Genomic DNA, 18,960 nt, shown 5'->3' on the forward strand with positions numbered 1-18,960 from the left:
TTGCAATTGCTTTAGGCATTTTCATCATGAAATACTTTCCCGTGCCTGTGTCCTGAGTGTATTTTCTTCTAAGGTGTTTAGAGTTTTGGGTTTTATGTTTAAGTCTTTAATCCACTTTGAGTTAATTTTTGTATAAGGTGTAAGGAAGGAGTCCAGTTTTAATTTTTGGCATGACTATCCAGTTCTCCCAGCACCATTTATTCAATAGAGAGCCCTTTCCCCATTGCTCGTTTTTGTCAGGTTTGTTGAAGATGAGATGGTTGTAGGTGTGTGGTCTTATTTCTGAGTTCCCTATTCTGTTTCATTGGTCTATGTGTCTCTTTTTGTACCAGTACCATGCTGTTTTGGTTATTCTAGCCTTGTAGTACAGTTTGAAGTCTGGTAATGTGATGCCTCCAGCTTTGTTCTTTTTTGCTTAGAGTTGTCTTGGCTATATAGGCTCTTTTTTTTTTTTGGTTCCATATGAATTTTAAAATAGCTTTTTTCTAATTCTGTGAAGAATGTCAGTGGTAGTTTAATGGGAATAGCATTGAGTCTTTGAATCATTTTGGGCAGTATGGCCATTTTCACAATATTGATTCTTCCTATCCACACACACGGTGTATTTTTCTCTTTGTTTGTGTCATCTCTGATTCCCTTGAGCAGTGGTTTGTAGTTCTCCTTGAAGAGGTTATTCACTTCCCTCGTTAGCTGTATTCTAGGTATTTTATACTCTTTGTAGCAGTTGTGATTGGGAGTTCATTCATGATTTGGCTCTCTGCCTGTTGTTGGTGTTTAGGAATGCTAGCAATTTTTGTGCATTAATTTTGTATCCTGAGACTTTGCTGAAGTTGCTTATCACCTAAAGATGCTTTTGGGCTGAGATGATGGGGTTTTCTAGATATAGGATCATGGCATCTGCAAACAAAGATAATTTGACTTCTTCTCTTCCTATTTGAATACCCTTTATTTCTTCCTCTTACCTGAATCATTGCCCTGACGAGAACATCAATACTATGTTGAATAGGAGTGGTAAGAGAGGGCATCCGTGTGATGGTTTTGAAGAAGAATGCTTCCAGCTTTTGCCCATTCAATATGATATTGGCTGTGGGTTTGTCGTGTATCACTATTATTATTTTGAGGTATGTTCCTTCAATACCTAGATTATCAAGAGTTTTTAACATGAAGGGATGTTGAATTTTATCTGAAAAATCTGTTTCTTAAGATTTCACCCCACTCCCCTACTCCTTTCCAAGATGGGGAAGGGATATGGTTTATGACTTTTTTATAGTGATGTGAGAAGGGGATGCTTTCTGGATGATAAGGGAAAATTCTTATATTTCGGTCCCAAAAATAAATTTAGGTTGAGGCAATAATTTACATAATTTTTGTTATTTCTGAGAGTACATAAAAGCCAAGATAAATTGTGACTTGGCTAATAGCTTCTTTTTGTTTCTCACTCTCATTTGTTATGGTTAATTCTTGAGCCAGGAGAACAAAAGGAAATGACCACAAAATAACTTCAAGGCTTAGATGGGCGGCAAGACCAGAAAAACTACTCCTTTTATTTTAGTGGAAAAGTTAGAACATTAAAAAAATGAATGAATAGGAAAATGCGTGATTGTGACAAATGCTACAAGGGAAATGTATTGTTTCATTACAAATTACTACACATTTAATGGCTTCAAACAACACCCATTTATTAACTCACAGTTGTGTAGGTTAGAAGTCTGGTCCACCGTCATTGAAATCAAGATGTCCACTTACTGTGTTTTTATGTGGAGCTTGCAGTCTTCTTCCAAGTTCATTCCTGTTATTGGAAAAACTCAGTTCGTTATGACTGTAGGAAACTCAGTTCGTTGTGATTGTAGGACTGTCCTCAGTTCCTTGGCTATCATCTGAGTGCTGATTTTAGCTTCTAGAAGCTATCCATATTCCTCATTAGGTGGCCTCTTCCATATTCAAGCCTGCAATGGTTCCTCAAGTCTTTATGCTTCAAATCTCTCTAATTTCCCCCAGTGCCACCAGCTAGAGAAAACTCAGCTTTTAAAGGACTCACCTAAAGAGGTCAGGCCCACCCAAAAAAAAATCTGTGTTTCAAGGTCAACTCACTGGGGACTTTAATTACATCTGTAAAATCCCTTTAAAGCAACATCTAGATAGACATTTGATTGAATAACCAGGAGACATGAATCTTGAAAGGCCATCTTTAGAATTCTGCCAACACAGGAAATAATTGAGTGAAAGGACAGAAAATAACTATCGAGGGGACAGTGTATAATTCAGGACAGACTTGCTTATGCTACAGAAACAAACCCACAAGCTCAGTGGTAAATAGATAGGATTTTTCTTAACCACACTACACATACATCATGAAACAAGAGTGGTAATGTGGTATTTGTAGTTATTTAGGTACCACAATTAACAAAACAGCCGCCATCTTGAATATTACTGGTCACTGTGCCAGAAGAAAAGAGAATGCTCTGGAGAGTCTTGCCCTAGAAATCAAATACTCGGTCTCAGATATGATATGAATTACTTCTGTTTATGTAGTCCACAACTAGTTACATGACACTACCCAGGAAGTGCAATTATATATCTTCACAGAAAATATGCTAGAAATATTTTATGATAATTATAAATGACTACCACCTGCTGAAAATATTTTAGAGGCATGTCAGAGAAGTATCCTCTAAGTAGATGATGACCTACCTCACAGAATGCCTAGAGTTCATTTATTGCTAGCATGATAGTACTTGATACTCAACAAAGTATAACTACTATACCTGTTACTAATAATTAAAAATAATATATTAGTAATGAGTGACCATAGCAAATCCCTGTGCATGAATTCACTAGGGTTTGTGACTGTTGTCCTACACTTTGACCGGAAGCATCTAGTTGTTGTACATTCTCCACGTGATTTTCATTCATAACAAAGGTTTGATGGACTCTTACTCCCTCAACCTCAAATCTGCCATCAAAATGGGCCTGCATTCCATAATTCACTGAAGAGATACCTTGTTACAGTCCTGAATAGAGATTGTGGCTGGGCCTGGGACCAGGAAGCTGGGGAGGTGAGATCTGATGGCCAGAGACTGAATGAAGGATATTGCTGAAGAAAATGTCATGGAGGAGGGTGATGCCCACACAGCATCCTTAGGGAAATGGTAGAAGTTTTCACAGGAGATTTTGTGACTTTTTGCTGTGGGATCTGTAGCGTCAGTAGTCTTTCCTGTCCTGACAATGTCCCCTCCCCCAGAGGATCCTACCTCTAGCCCTCAGTAATTGTTTGCTCATTTAGGTGAGTGTCTGTGTGTCATCCAAGTGGTAGATGTTGTATAATAGATTCAATGATGGGAAGAGCTACTGTTTACTAAATCTACTGGGTTCCCAAGTGTTTTACATGTATTGTCTCACTTAAGTCTCACAATGTCCATGTAGAGTACGTATTTCCCTTATCTCTTTTATACAGATGAGGAATCTGAGGCTCAGCATGGCTAAGGGAGACAACATCTCACAGCCTATAGAACCTGTAGAGCTTGGGGATTAGGAAAGTGGGCTCCTCTGTGGAATACCTGGCTCTTCTTCTTAGAAGAGCTATGTGATCTGGAGCTAATCACTTAATAATCTGAGTTTCAACTTCTTCACCTATAAAGTGGGAATAAGCAGCATATCAAAACATTTAGTCTGTTTTTGCTCAGTGCGCAATGTTGCACTTTGAAATCTATCCTGCTACAGGCTCTCTTTGTCTCACTCTCCCTGCCTTCCTCCTACACACACAAAGCCTCTCACAACAGTGTGTATGCTGATGTAGGGAATATTGTGCTTGACTCCGCAGCATCCATTGTATTCCAAAATCTTTCCATCTCAGACTAATGGTCATCCTTTCTATCTTGAGAAATGGGTATGTGACCCAGTGTTGGCCTAGGTGAAAGAAGAAAATATATCCTGGGGACTCCTGTGAAATAATTTTTTGCTCCTAGAAAATATCAGACGCACAAATTCTTCTTTTGCTTAGGGATATAAACATTTTAATCCATGAGGCCTGGAAAAAGTATAGCTATCTTGAGACCACTTTGAGGTTTAACCCAGCATGTAAAAGGGTAGAGCAGAGAGGAAAGAACATGGGTACATGAAGACATCTTTAGTCCCTTGAAATGTCAAAGGAGGATTAGAGTACTTAGCTTGAAGGTCTGTTGAGAGACCCAGGTGAAATAATGAGCATAAGACTTGCAACTCTTCTTGGAAAAAGGAACAGCCAGTTCCTTTGCCACTCACAGACTTCATGACTGGCTTCATCCTCTAGCCTTGTCTCTCCATCCTCTTTCATATTTACATATTCATTCATTCATTTAATGAAGTAAGCAGGCAGTGAGGGCCTGTGCTGCGCCATGGCCTGCTCTAGGAATAGGGGATAAAGCAGTGGCCACAACAGATAGCACATCTGCTTTACTGGACCTCATGTTCCTTCACAGAAGAGAGAGTGTATTCTAATAGACAAATATAAACATGATGGAAGCCTAGTGGGCTTGTTTTCTGTACTTTTTCCCTTCAGGGACCATGAATTGTTTTGTGTGTAAGGACTGAGAATCTCAAGGTGCATGTAGAATTGGGGCTACTCAATTACATGTCTCATGCATTGATTGGTTCTTTGGCTAAACACAGCAAGCTTTTCTTGGGGCTTTCTTTTTTCTGCAACCATTGGGTGCTCTGGATTGCCTGCTTCTCTAGTTTCCATTGTGGAATATATAAGGCAGTAAGAACACCCAGGGCATGAAGCAGTAGGAAGTAGATTCCTCCACCCACAGCATGAATTTCTGCATGTTGGTGCCAGTGCCTCAGCTTAATAGATACAGAAGCTTTCCATTTGGTCTGGTATCTCTTGTGTGGGAGTGCTAATAGCACGGTCATGCTTGCTGCATGGATCTCATGGAATCATTGGGTTAATTAAAAATTGTTGAGGGTGTAGGTATTTACCTTTGTTTTTCATGACAAATAATTGATAATCACTCATTAATCATTTACCTTTTTCTCAGAGATACTCAGCATTATGTGTATTTGTATGTGTGTATGTGTGTGTATATATATATCTTTTATATGTGTGTGTATGTGTATAAATATATATAAGGGATATATAAGGGATAATCTGCATGTCACATATATGTGTGTTGCTATAAGACATGCAGATTGTATATATATATACACACACACACTATATCTTTTATGTGTGTGTGTATATATGTATTATATGTATTGGAGTTTGACAAGGAACTGGATGAGCTGCAGGTTAAATTGAACACACACACATATATAAAAGACATGCAGATTATCCCTATGTCCTCTTCTCCGTTCTTCCCATGGCCCTCCTTTGCCTGAACTCGACTACCCCACACAGACTTGCCTTCAGTATTTATGCCCCTTGGTTGTTCTTTTCAGACTAGCTTGCTGAGTCAAAGCTTACCAGGTCCAACAGGATCCTGTCCTTGTCACCCTGTCATCTCCTGCCTTCTGTTCAGCCGTCATTCCTGCTCCCAGCTGCACTGTTGTCCTTGTAGCGTCTGAGCTATGTCAGGCAGGCTCTGCCTCTGACACTTTTTCCAAACTGTTTCATCTGTCTGGAAAGTTCTGACCCCATTTATCTGTTTGGCTGACTCCTCTACCCCTTCACGTCTTCATCAAAATGTCACTTTCTCAATGCAGCCTACCCTGGTCACTCTGTGTAATAATTAATTCTGCAGCTCACCCAGTTCCTTGTCAAACTCCAAATTTCCCTTGCCTTGCTTGACTCCCCCCTTTTCTACAGCACTTAGCACTTTCTAAAATACCATGCAATTTGTGAATTTAGCACATTGATTGGTTAGTCTTTCTCAATATCACCACCTTCAGAATCTAAGACATTGCTTGAAAGCTCGCAGGTGTCAATGAATGTTTGTTGAACTAATTGATCTTTTGGAAGTAGCATAAATAGGAACATCATTTCCATTCCTGTCAGGAGATAAGATGGAATTTACCTTCGTATGCACAGTATGTGTGACTTTTTAAAAAATTACATACATTGAAAATCTGTCTAGTCAGCTATGAGGTGTTCAATGGCTAAAACGTGAGAAATTTTTCTATGAAAATCCACATAGTAGCTGACACAGTTCTCAGTATAGTGTGAAATTTAGGGTACCATTTCCCAAGTCTCAAACAGTAAATTACATTTTCAGAGTTTATGCTTCTGATGCATAAAAGTATTTTTCATTTAATATATATTTTTGATTCAAAAGGTATCATCTGATAAATGCAATGATAAACTTTTGTGAAAACCATACTATGGGATATCTTAAATATCATAGTAGGTGTAATGGTACATCTAATAGTTTGTACTATTCTAAGAACTTTTTCTATTTTGTTTCATTTGATCATCATGTCAGACATTCAAAAAATACCATCTGTACCTCCATGATATCTTTAGTAAGAGGATTAAGAGATATATAACTAATTTAACTAACATACTATGAAGCATTTCTTACACTTTATTGACATAATTGCATTTAGTTCATATAGCTGAAGTCCTCTGTGTTTGGTAATACTACAATTCCTTTTTCTCAGATCAGAACACTGAGACACAAAGAACTTGTGTAATTTGCAAATGATTGCAGAGTTTTAAAATAGCATACAAGGGATTAGAATTCATGGAGGTTATTTTGGAGTATAATAAAATGCATCCTTAAAAACAACTACCTTGCTCATTGTGTTAGTAGGGATGATTCTGAACAAAAGTACCAGAATATTCCCACCTAAACTGTTTCAAGCCATGAAACAATTCCTATTCATTAACAAAAAATGAGTAGAGTTGAAAAATAGTGGGTTTTGATGGTGCAGGTATTGGAGGGGTCTACAAAGACTTCCAATGAGATATCAGTAGATATCTATTAGAGCAGCTGAATTGGCTATTATAAATGAGAGCAAATGTTCACAAAAAGATTTGTTCATAGAAGCTTTATTTGTAATAGCCCAAATTTGAGAGCCAACATGTCCACCAAGAGGTGAATGGATAAAGAAACCATGGCATATCCATACCATGGAATGCTAATCAGCAACTTTTGATACACACAACAAATTGTATGGACCTTGAGAGCATTATGCTGAATGGAAAAGGCCAACCCCAAAAGGACACATATTGCATGTTTCTTTTTTAAGTAACAGTCTTAAAATGAAATGATTAGAGAGATGGAGAACAGTTGAGCTGTTACCTGAGCTTAGAAATTGTGCTGGGATGGTGGTGAGTGTGACTACAAAGGGATTGCATGAGAAAGATCTTTGTGGTGATGAAAAAGTTTTGTAATTTGATTGGATTGGTGATTACACATATCTCCACATATGATAAAATGACACAGAACTACATACACATTGTTCCAATGTCAATTTCCTGATTTTGATACTATACTATAGTTATGTAAGCTATAAATTGCCTTGGGGGAAACTAGGTGAAGGTTGTATTCTTTTTGCAACTTCCTGTGCATCTATAATTTCAAAATAAAAAGTGAACACACATACACACACACAAGTATATTTCAACAGACCTAGTACTTCTGGGATCCAATCAATAAAGTGAAATGAAACCATTTAAAAAACAGAAGTCAGAAACACTGCATAGATGCTTTATACCTTATTGTCAACATGGTAAGGGAGGAAAGACTGAAACCTAAGGAGGGAAAATGACAGCTTGCACCATGAAAACAATATTACCAAGAGTATAGAATCATTGCTACCCTGTTGCCATTGCCAAAGAGCAATTGCTTCCAGCATATGCCAGGGTGATGCTAAAATACTGGAGGACAGATGCTGATGCCACAATTAGATTGAATTGCCAGCTGATGTGATTATTTGTCATACAACTGGATGCTGTTACTCCTCCTGACCATGTTTTCAAAAGGATTCCACTCAAGCAATTGGTAATGTTGACATTCATGATCCCATTTATTTTGATCTTCCTTTACCTGAGGATGGTAGTCTCAAGAGTTATTCTGCTTATGTTTATAGGAGCCTCTGAAATGTAATTTTGCTTTTCTGATGATTCTGTTTTGGGCTTTCTTTCCTCTGCCCTTTCTTATAGGAGAGTAGGTTGGATGGATAGTTTCAGAATTGAGCATCAAGTTATTGAGTTCTTGTGTTAGGTTACCCCAGGAAGAATGGAAGTTTACTTTCTTCCTGCTTGAGGTCCCAGAAGTGTTTCCCATATACCTCTGGCAGCAGTGGCATTCACATTTGAATCTCTTCTGATCTGTATCACATGAGAAGGGGGCTTTTGCTTTTCTGTTAACCTGATAAGGTGTCACGGGCTTGATATATTTCTGTCTCATGCATTCTACTAACTTTTTTTTTCCGCCTGAGGTAACCTTGAACTTTACCACTGCTGATCTTCTTCCATCCTCTCAAAGAAAATAAAAACATATATTAGAAACACAAAGATTGTATTTAAAACATGTTATGTTGCATATTATTCCTGGAAGGCCTATAAACACACCTACACATTTCAGGAAGAGTCCCTGATAATTTCAGCAACTGAAATCTAATTAATTTATTTAGTAATTTCTTTCGGTAAGCACCAACATAAGCAAATAATGTAGTCCAAAAATGGGAAATATTGACTGTAACCCTATTTTATCCCCACTGGATTACACATGCCACAAGAAACCTCAGGATCACACATGTTTAAGTGGAGAGTACATATTACAATTTCTAAAGGTACAAATACTGAGATCTTTTGCAGCACTGTTCCTCAAAAAGTCTACTCTTTGGCTTAAAAAAAAAAAATCTCAGGCCAGGTGCGGCGGCTCACGCCTGTAATCCCAGCACTTTGGGAGGCCAAGGTGGGCAGATCACGAGATCAGGAGATCGAGACCATCCTGGCCAGCATGGTGAAACCCCATCTCTACTAAAATACAAAACCGGGAGTAGTGGCATGTGCCTGTAATCCCAGCTACTCAGGAGGCTGAGGTAGGGGAATTGCTTGAACCCGGGAGGCAGAGGTTGCAGGAGCTGAGATTGCATCACTGTACTCCAGCCTGGTGACAGAGCAAGACTCCGGAAAAAAAAAAAAAAAAAAAAAAAAAAAAACAAAAAAAAAACAACAAAAAAAACCACAAAAAAAACACCACCTCAGACTCCCTCCCTCCATTAGTTTCGTGTAATATGAGGCAGTCCTATCTCAATGGGCACCTTGAGATTCTTAGGCCCCACGAATAAATTTATTCCTGATCCTAGGAGGTAAGATATTAGGGACAGTGATACATTTACATTGTTATTTATTAGGACTGGAAGAATGAAAGCAATAAAAGCAAGGCCCAACTAATTCAGCTCCTTATGACTCCTCTCTCCCTCAGCTACAGTTACTCACTCTAGAGGGTTAAATATTCAATATTCCTTGGAACAAATATGTGCTCAAATTTCTCATTACCTAGAGTTTCCTTCACCAACCCACATCCTTTCTTAAGACAAGCAAAAGACTTGAAAAAAGGAAAATGAACCGAAAGAGAAAGTCATTGGCCACAGATTCCATTTGGTGGGTGATTTCCCACAGTTTACTCTTCCAGTCTTTTGCAAGATTTCCCTCTTAGTCTTACACACACTTACTGAGTGCCTGTCTCATGACCTCTCCTGTGCCAGTGATACAGAGATATGTGACAGATAATAACAACTATTTATTTAGTGTAGCCTGTGGGCCAGGTACTGAGAGTTAGGAGTTTCAGATCCATTAGCTTACTAATCCTCCCTGCAACTTACAAAGTAGGTAAGATTATTGTTATTTTGTAGATGAAGAAACTGAGGCTTAATGGCAGAATGACTTAAGTGTCAGGGCCAGGATTGGAATTCATATGTGTTCTATATTACACCAAAACCAATGTCAATAATAATTGTGAATGGAAGAGTAAAGGGGGCTGGGAATGAAAATGTAGTCAGGATTAGGTCATGGAAAGCACCGAATGCTGTGGTAAGAGCAGCATCAAAGGCACAGACCATATGACAGCCTGGAACAATCTCCATCCAGCATGAAGCTGCAATATCTCTGGGGACAGAATTGGGCATGAGCTCAACTGATCCAGACAATCTATGGGTTATATATTTATAATTGCTAGACATGGGCACATGCATTGGGAGTGGGTAGTTCCTGTTCAGGATCCCAATGAAGTGGGTGATGAATGGAAGAAAAGCTGAGAACACTAACAGAGGAAGAAGTGGCTCTTGGCAAGACCCTCTAACTCTCTGAACCTGTTTTCTCCCTGTAACTAAAGAATAATAACTTCTGGTCTTAACATGGTGGTATCCCCCAACCTCAGCAAAATGAGGAGGAGGTGGAGTTACAGTGTAGACATTTTGTGTGTTTTTGTCTTCATTTGTTTCTATTCTTTTTATTTGTGATATAAGTTGTATCATTAAAATAACTTGTTATATCTATACAATTTTGTGTAAGTCTCATGACAACAATGGCACAAAAATCTTTAATAGATTCACTAAAAATTAAAAGCAACAAATTAAAACATACTACCAGAGAAATCACTTAACCACAAAGTAATAAAGGAAGAAAAGAAGAGAGGAGTCTCAAAACAACCAGAAAACGGAGAACAAAATGCCAGTAGTTAAGTCCTTACTGAACAATAATAACACTGAATGTAAGTGGTCTTAATTCTCCAGTTAAAAGGCACAGAGTAGCTGAATGGATAAAGAAGTAACACCCAACTATATGCTGCCTTCAGATGACTTAGTTCACCTATAAAAACACACATAGACTGAAAGTGAAGGGGTAGAAAAACATATTCCATGCAACTGGAAGCAAAAAATGGTCAGGAGAAGCTATACTTTTATCAGATAAAATAGACTACAAATGTAAGATTTTAAAAAGAGACAAAAAAGGTCACTATATAATGATAAAGGGGTCAACTCAGCAAGAGGATATAACAATTACAAGTTTCGATGCACCCAACACTGGAGCTCCCAAGTATATAAAACACACATTAATAAATCTAAAGGGAGAGACATACTGCAATACAATATTAGTAGGGGACTTTAATACTCCACCATCAGTAATGGACAAATGATCCAGATGGAAAATCAACAACAACAAAAAAATCAGAGTTAAACTACACACTAGATCTAATAGGCCTGACATTTATAGAACATTTCATCCAATTACTGCAGAAGACACATTCTTTTCATCAGCACATTAAATATTCTCCAGAATACATCATATCTTAGGCCACAAAACAAGTCTAAATGAATTTTTAAAAATAGAAATTATATCAAGGATCTTTTCTGACCACAATGGAGTAAAACTAGAAATCAATAACAAGAGGAACCTTGGAAAATACACAAACACATGGAAATTAAACAACATGCTCCTAAACAACCAGTGGGTCAATGAAGAAATTAAACAATGTCTTGAAGCAAATACCAAAATCTATGGGATATGGCAAAAGCACTAAGAGGGAAGTTTATATCAATAAATACTCCTATCAAAAAAGTAGAAAGACTTCAAATAAACAACCTAATGAGGCATCTCAAGGAACTAGAAAAGAACAAACCACAAATTAGTAGAAGAAAATAAACAATAAAGATCAGAACATACATAAATGTCATTGAGACTTAAACATGGAAAGATATTCCGTGCTCATGAATTGAAAGAATTAATATTGTTAAAATGATCATATTACTCAAAGTAATTGACAAATTCAGTGCCATTCCTATCAAAATACCAATGACATTATTCACATAAATCAATATATAAAAATGACATTTGCATTCCCATGTTTATTGCAGCACTATTCACAATAGCAAAGACATGGAATCAACCCAAGTTTTCATCAACAGATGAATGGATAAATAAAATGTGGTACATATATAAAATGGAATATCATTTCATTATAAAAAAAAAATGAAATTCTGTCATTTGCAGCAACGTGGTTGGAACTGGAGGCCATTATGTTAAGTGAAATAAAACACAGAAAGACAATATTGCATGTTCTTGTGTGAATGCTAAAAAAGTGGGTGGCATGAAGGTAAGAGAGGAGAATGGTGATTATGAGAGGCAAGGAAGGTTAAAGGGAGAGAGGGATGAAGGGAAAAAAGAAAATAAATGCACTCATTACCACTAAATTGTACAGGTAAAAATGATAAAGGTGATACATTTTATATGTATATTTTACTTCAATTAAAAAAGAATAAAATCCACTATTTCTTGTTACATTGTGTGTGAGTGATTAGCACAGAGCTTGTCCATTTTAGGCTTTTTAGAAATAGCCACATTTTCCCTTCTAAAATTGATTCTAAGAAATAACTGACTGAATGTAAAAAGACTTATGATTGAAGATGTTTACACTGGTCTCTCTCTTTTTTTTTTTTTTTTTTTTGGTAATAATGGACAATGTATGGCTCTAGAGCCTGTGAACTTTCCATCACATGTTTCAAGTAAAAATATTGACATTGCTGGGAACAACTGTGGAAGGCCACAGTGAAGGTCAGTTACTGGGGTGGGGTTAGTAGACAGATTTAGATGCTGCGCCAGTTTCCGTTACTTGCAAATTATAAGCAGAAACACTTAAATTTTACTAGAAGGAATATGAAGAAGGTGGATTTTAAATTTTCTGAGTGGACCAAGATTTAATTCTGCCTCAGAAAAGGGTACTTAAAAGTATAATCTATTTATTATATTTGATATGTCTGTCTGCTTGAATGCATGTTTGTAAAATATTTTTATTTTTAAACAGTATAGAAGTGCCTCAAAAAACTAAAAAAAAAAAAAAAAAGAACTATCATATGATACAGCAATTCCACTACTGTGCATACACCGAAAAGAAAGGCCCTCAATTAATGTTTATATCTGGAATGAATGAAGTACTTGGCACGGAGAGGGTGCTGAGTGAATTACAGCCTTTATTATTGCTGCTTTCCTGGTTGATTGAAGCTAAGAGGAGAGGAGAGGAGATAGTCAATGAGAGAACAGTACAAGTTGCCGAGACACTGAGGAAGGAAATTGCTTGGATATGGTCACCAACATCCACCTAGTTGCCTAGGCCAGCACCCTAGCAGTTGTTCTTGATTGAGCAGGTGCCACGCTTATTAGTCAAATGGTCCACACCCAGGATGGAGAGGAGCCCTGAGGCAGGAAGTGGGAGCCTGATTCCTTTGTAGTTTCCTTTATGCTACCTCATCAAGCCTCAAGTTTATAAGTGCTTCAAATTCCCAGTCACCCCCTGTTCAGTTGTCAGTATTAATAACAGATAATAATATTAATATTACCCCACTAAATATGAATGCAATTACAGTGCAATCTGATCATTCCCTTCTATTAAATGACTATCAAGAGTAATGATGATTATTATTTCCAATCACTATGTGTTGAACACATCAACACTGTAATATAAAGTGGGCATTATGTTATGTTAAATAAGCTAGGCACAGAAAGAAAAATATTGCATGATCTCACTTATGTGTGAATCTAGAAAGTTGAACCTAGAAGCAAAGAGTAGAATGGGGTTACCAGGGCTGGGGAGTGAGTGGGGAGATACTGGTTAAAGAATACAAAATTTCAGATAGGAGGAATAAATTAAAGAGAGCTATTGTATGCTGCTCTGTCTATGGAGTAGCCATTCTTTTATTCCTTTACTTTCTTAATAAACTTCTTTCACTTTGCACTTTGGACTCACCCTAAATTCTTTCTTGCATGAGATCCAAGAACCCTCTCTTGGGGTCTGGATCTGCACCCCTGTCCTGTAACATATTTCTGGCAACCACAGAAGGGACTATAGTGCAGAAACCCTGACTCAACCTACCTTTGGGTAAATGTTGGGGTCCTGTAACATCTTTCTGGTGAATCCTGAAGGGACAATACTGAAGAACCCCCCCACAACCAACCCAAAGGTAATAGAGTGCAGCACTGATTGGATGACTTTGGGTAAGTGGTGGGGTACTTGGGTAAAGAATGGGATTGGGTTAGAGGCCCAACTTAGGGGAGTTAGAGTCTCTCCTAAGACAGAGTGGGTTAGAGGCCCCTCTTAATAAAAGGCAAGGACGCTTGACTGACCTTGGGTTAGAGGCCTGACTTAGGAGGGTTAGAGTCCCTTCTAAGATTCAGGGGGTTAGAGGCCCCTCTCGGTAAAGTCCCTCTCAGCTAAGAACAGGTTCGGCACTATGGAATGTGAACTGCTATTCTCTTTGGATTAATCTGCCTTTCACTCTTTGCTGATGGCAATGGGTGATAGGATTAGGCATGTACAAGATCGTGGGACATGGGAAGCTTTTTCCTCCCTAAAAGGGGAAACTTGAGAGCTGATAGGATTGCTGGAAAAGATCTCTGCTCAACTGACAGCAGCCGCCTGAACTTTTCAGTGTCACTGCAATGGGTGGGTCTTTCTCTGGCTTCCCTGATCATTTCGCCTTCCCCACCCTGTCACAGGCAATGCCTTTCTTTCTCTCCTTTCTCTTTCTTTTCTATTACTCAGGGCAACAATCTTGCCCAGAAACCACATGTTGAAACTCCTGGTCGGAGGTTGGATTAACAATGACAGGGCCCAACCAGGGACAAGTTTAAGCCTTGCAAGTTTAATTGTGGGTGCTAACCAGAGTGGGTAATGTCTGTATTTTTTCACACGTATTTTGCTCTGGCCAGAATAGAAAAAGATAATTTTCCTTGGTGTTGTGGCTTGGTTCCTAGGGCTATGGTGTAGCCAGCCGGGTCACTAGGCCTGCTCAGGGAAAGGAAACTCAGAAGCCTGGCATGCCAGCAAAAGGATAAGAATTTCTTGCCAGTCAGATTTCTGGCGCTCTCTCTCTCTCTCTCTCTCTCCCTCTCTCTCTCTCTCTCTCTCTCTGTGTGTGTGTGTGTGTGTGTGTGTGTGTGTGTGTGTGTAAACTGAATGTTTCCCTCTGGTCAGTTATGCCCTTGGGAGCTTGACCTTGTAACGATGTGGCCATGCTTTCTCTTTTCACAATGGCTGCCTGGGTTCAGGGTTCAATTCCTAGCTTAGGGGATGATCCTTTATCTTCTGTCTATGTATTTATATGTATTATGTGTGTGATGTTTATATATGAAAGAGCTTTAATTAGTTAGTTTGAAAATAAGAGCTTAAATCAAATATTTTATCAGAAAAGTAAAAGGTGTACTGCCTTTTAGTTATGTCTCAAGAACTGTGGTACACTTGTTATTAAATTCTAGTCTCATCAGTTGTTTTTAAGTTTGTTTCTGCAATTTAGTTTAACCCTGCTTATGTCTGTAAATCAACCAGTGATCTCTGACTGCTGCTCAGAAGAAACAAGAGGGATGATGGGTAATGTAAAAATCTGGATCAGTATTCCAATTCTGGGCATATTACAGTCAGCTAACAACCCCATATCAGCTTAATTCCAATAATTTCTCAGTTCATGGAAAACCTTCTAATTTAATTTACTTGGAATAACTTTACTTATTTTGCTTTACTCTTGTGGAATATATTGCTGTTATGCTCTTTGTGTAGGAATACAGGACAAGCTTACTGAATGTTTTCTTAAACTAAACACTTATTAATCTTCCAGATATCACCTCTTGTCAAAACTCAAGAGTCATAAATGGCCCTCAACAAACTGATGCTTTCTAACTGAGCTCCTCTCTACCCTGAACACAAGAGATCCTAATAGTTAGGCAGGAATATCATCACCCCTGCTTAACCTGAAGAAGTTACAGAAGATGGATCTTCATCCCTCTGCAACGCTTAGGATTAAGGGTTCTCTTATAAAAGAGAGGGGGGGAAATGTCAGAGGCATGTGAACCAGAACAACCCCATCTTGAGTTGGAGCTAAGTAAAATGAGGCTGAAATCTAATGGGCTCCATTCCCAGATGGTTAAGGCATTCTAAGTCACAGGATGAGACAGGAGGTCGGCACAAAATACAGGTCATGAAGACCTTGCTGATAAAATAGGTTGCAGTAAAGGAGCTGGCCTAAACCCACTGAAACCAAAATGGCAACGAGAGTGACCTCTGGTTGTCCTCACTGCTATACTCCCACCAGTGCCATGACAGTTTACAAATGCCATGGCAGTGTCAGGAAGTTACCCTATATGGCCTAAAAAGGGGAAGCATAGATAATCCACCCCTTGTTTGGCATATCATCAAGAAATAACCGTAAAAATGGGCAACCAGCAGCCCTTGGGGCTGCTTTGTTTATGGAGTAGTCGTTTTCATATTCTTTTGCTTTCTTAATAAACTTGCTTTCACTTTGGAAAAAAAGAGATCTATTGTACATCATGTTGACTATAATAATGACAATGTATTGTATTATTGAAAATTGCTAGATTTTGTGTTCCCTCCACACACAAAAAATGCTAAGTATGTGAAGTAATGCCTATGTTAATTAGCTCGATTGAGCCATTCAACAATGAATACATATCTCAAAACATCATGTAAACCAGGCATGGTAGTGTTCACCTGTAATCTTAGCTACTCAGGTGTTGGGATTCACTCAGGATGGTTGCAGAAATATTAGGGAAAGTTATAGGGAATAGTCACAAACCTTTTTGGAAGGCCAAAAAGTTACATAGCTTGTAATAATTGAACAGGCTCAAGGCGGCCGGTTCTTATCTTAGAGCATTAGGTCATAGGGTAAATACTAGGGACAATAGAGGCTTCCCCAGTTAAGTCTGTTTACCCTACCTCCATTGACTAACCTTTGAGCCAGATGGCCTTCTGGGCGGGGCCAGGGGAGGGGAAGGTTGACCAGGGAAATTGCACCCTAATGGTATTTACTTTAGATCATGGCACCTGAGCTTTAATCATTCATAAAACTACCCTCTTAATCATGTTAATTATCCACAAGTGTGTTTACTCAAAGCTTCTGTTGTTAATTCTATACCAAATAAATGCCTGAAGTGCCAGGTGCTCAGGACCACGGCTGCCATTGTTTACAGGACTCTCCTTGGAGTCTCTGAGTGGCCTGGGACCCTCAGCTGCACTGGCGAAGCAGGATATCTGTATGTCAATGTACTTTATTTATCCGTTGCTGGGCCAGGGGTCTGCAAGGGACAGACTCCCCGCAGCTAGTACCCCCGCGAAAGGAGCGCTGCCTCACTTAGGAGGCTGAGGTGGGAGAATTGCTTGAGCCCAAGAGTTTGAGACCAGCTTGGACAACAGAGTGATACTCCATCTAAAACAAAAAATCATGTTGTACTTGATAAATATATACAATTTTTATGTGTGAATTAAAATAGATAAATAATTTTTGAAAAACAGCAAAACAAGATGTTCTGATGATACCAATACTGGAGATTTAAGTTTAAATAATTTCTTGGGTGGAGTGATAGTGGCAGAGTGATGTTAGGAGAATGACACCAAGGAAAATTATTTATAATTTATAAGGAACAGTTGGCATCAAACACCACTGCAGAAGTAGTAACACATCTAATGGTTTGAACTATTCTAAGCACTTCATATATCTTCTCTGACCTACTGGAATTTGACCCGTAAGGAATCAATTAAGTGTTTCTTAATTATTTTGTGCATTGATTTTCTGCCCCTCAATAGAATGTCTATGCTTCAAAGACAGGGATTGTGTTGTCTTCTGGTTCTGGCTTTGCCCCCAAAAATATCTAGCAGAATAGGTGTTTGGGTGAGGGAAAAGGGACAAGATGGAGGAAGGTGAACAAGATGTAGCAGTCCCTGTTGTTTCCGGGAGCTGTTTTGTTTCTCAATCAATAAAGGCCAAAATGAGCGAAGAAAGTGGCAGCCTTTTATTTGAAAATATGCATACATGCAACTATTACCCCCGACCAATGGATCTTTATCCATAACCGTGTCGTCCTCCCTGAAGCTCAAACACAACACATCTTAAGAGATATTCACAACTCTTTATACATCGGACACCAGGCCATATACAACTTTTTAAACCCCATCATTGAGTGTCCATCCCTTCTTTCTCACCTCAAGAGAATTAGCCAACAGTGTTTAATCTGCCTAAAAGCAAATGCTCAAGGGGGAATACGCAATGCCCATCCAAGTCATCAGCTTAGAGGACATCAACCCGGAGAGGATTGGCAGATTGATTTCACCCACATGCCTAGGCACAAAAAGCTTCGTTACCTACTCACCCTGGTAGATACCTTTTCAGGATGGATAGAGCCTACCCCACCACAGGAGAAAGTGCATCCATTGTAGCCTCCATTCTCATAGAACAAATCATTCCTCGTTTTGGGCTTCCCCGGTCAATCCAATCTGATAACGGCCCGGCTTTTATTTCCAGAGTGATCCAGCTAGTGACAGATTCTCTCAACATTACTTGGAAGCTACATATTCCATACCATCCCCAGTCATCCGGAAAGGTTGAACGGGCAAATGGACTCATCAAGCAACAACTAACCAAACTTTCCATAGAGACACGTCAATCGTGGGTAACCTTGCTTCCCCTTGCACTTACCCGGCTACGAGCTACACCTAGAGGCCCCACAGGCCTCAGTCCTTTTGAATTAGTATACGGGTGCCCCCTCGCACTACAAGAACTAGCTAGCCTCCCCACGCCGTTAGCACACTACCTTCCATACCTTTCTCTCTTAAGACAATTACTTAGAGAACACGCTGAGAGGTCACTTCCCCACCCTACACAAGGAAATTCGGAAGCCCCCTCAGCCCTTTCACCAGGCGACCAGGTTTTACTCAAGGACCTGCACGCAAAAGGCCTTACTCCTAAGTGGAAAGGTCCATACACAGTAATTCTTACCACTTCCACAGCAGCCAAACTCTTAGGCCACAGTTCTTGGGTCCATCTTACTCAACTGAAAAGAGCCCCGCCCCCTCAGACTCAGTGGCAGTCCACCGAACTGTCACCCACCCGTCTGAGAATAACTAGACTTAATACAAACTAAATGAGCTACACTGTTCTGAAATTCTCCCGCTTTCTCACTATTCTCCATCTCAACTTAACTGAATTTCCCCTCATAGACCCTCTAGAAACCTTCCTTCCCGACCCTTCCCC

The sequence above is a fragment of the Mandrillus leucophaeus genome, unplaced genomic scaffold, assembly GCF_000951045.1.
Source record: "Mandrillus leucophaeus isolate KB7577 unplaced genomic scaffold, Mleu.le_1.0 Scaffold1538, whole genome shotgun sequence".
NCBI lineage: Eukaryota > Metazoa > Chordata > Mammalia > Primates > Cercopithecidae > Mandrillus > Mandrillus leucophaeus.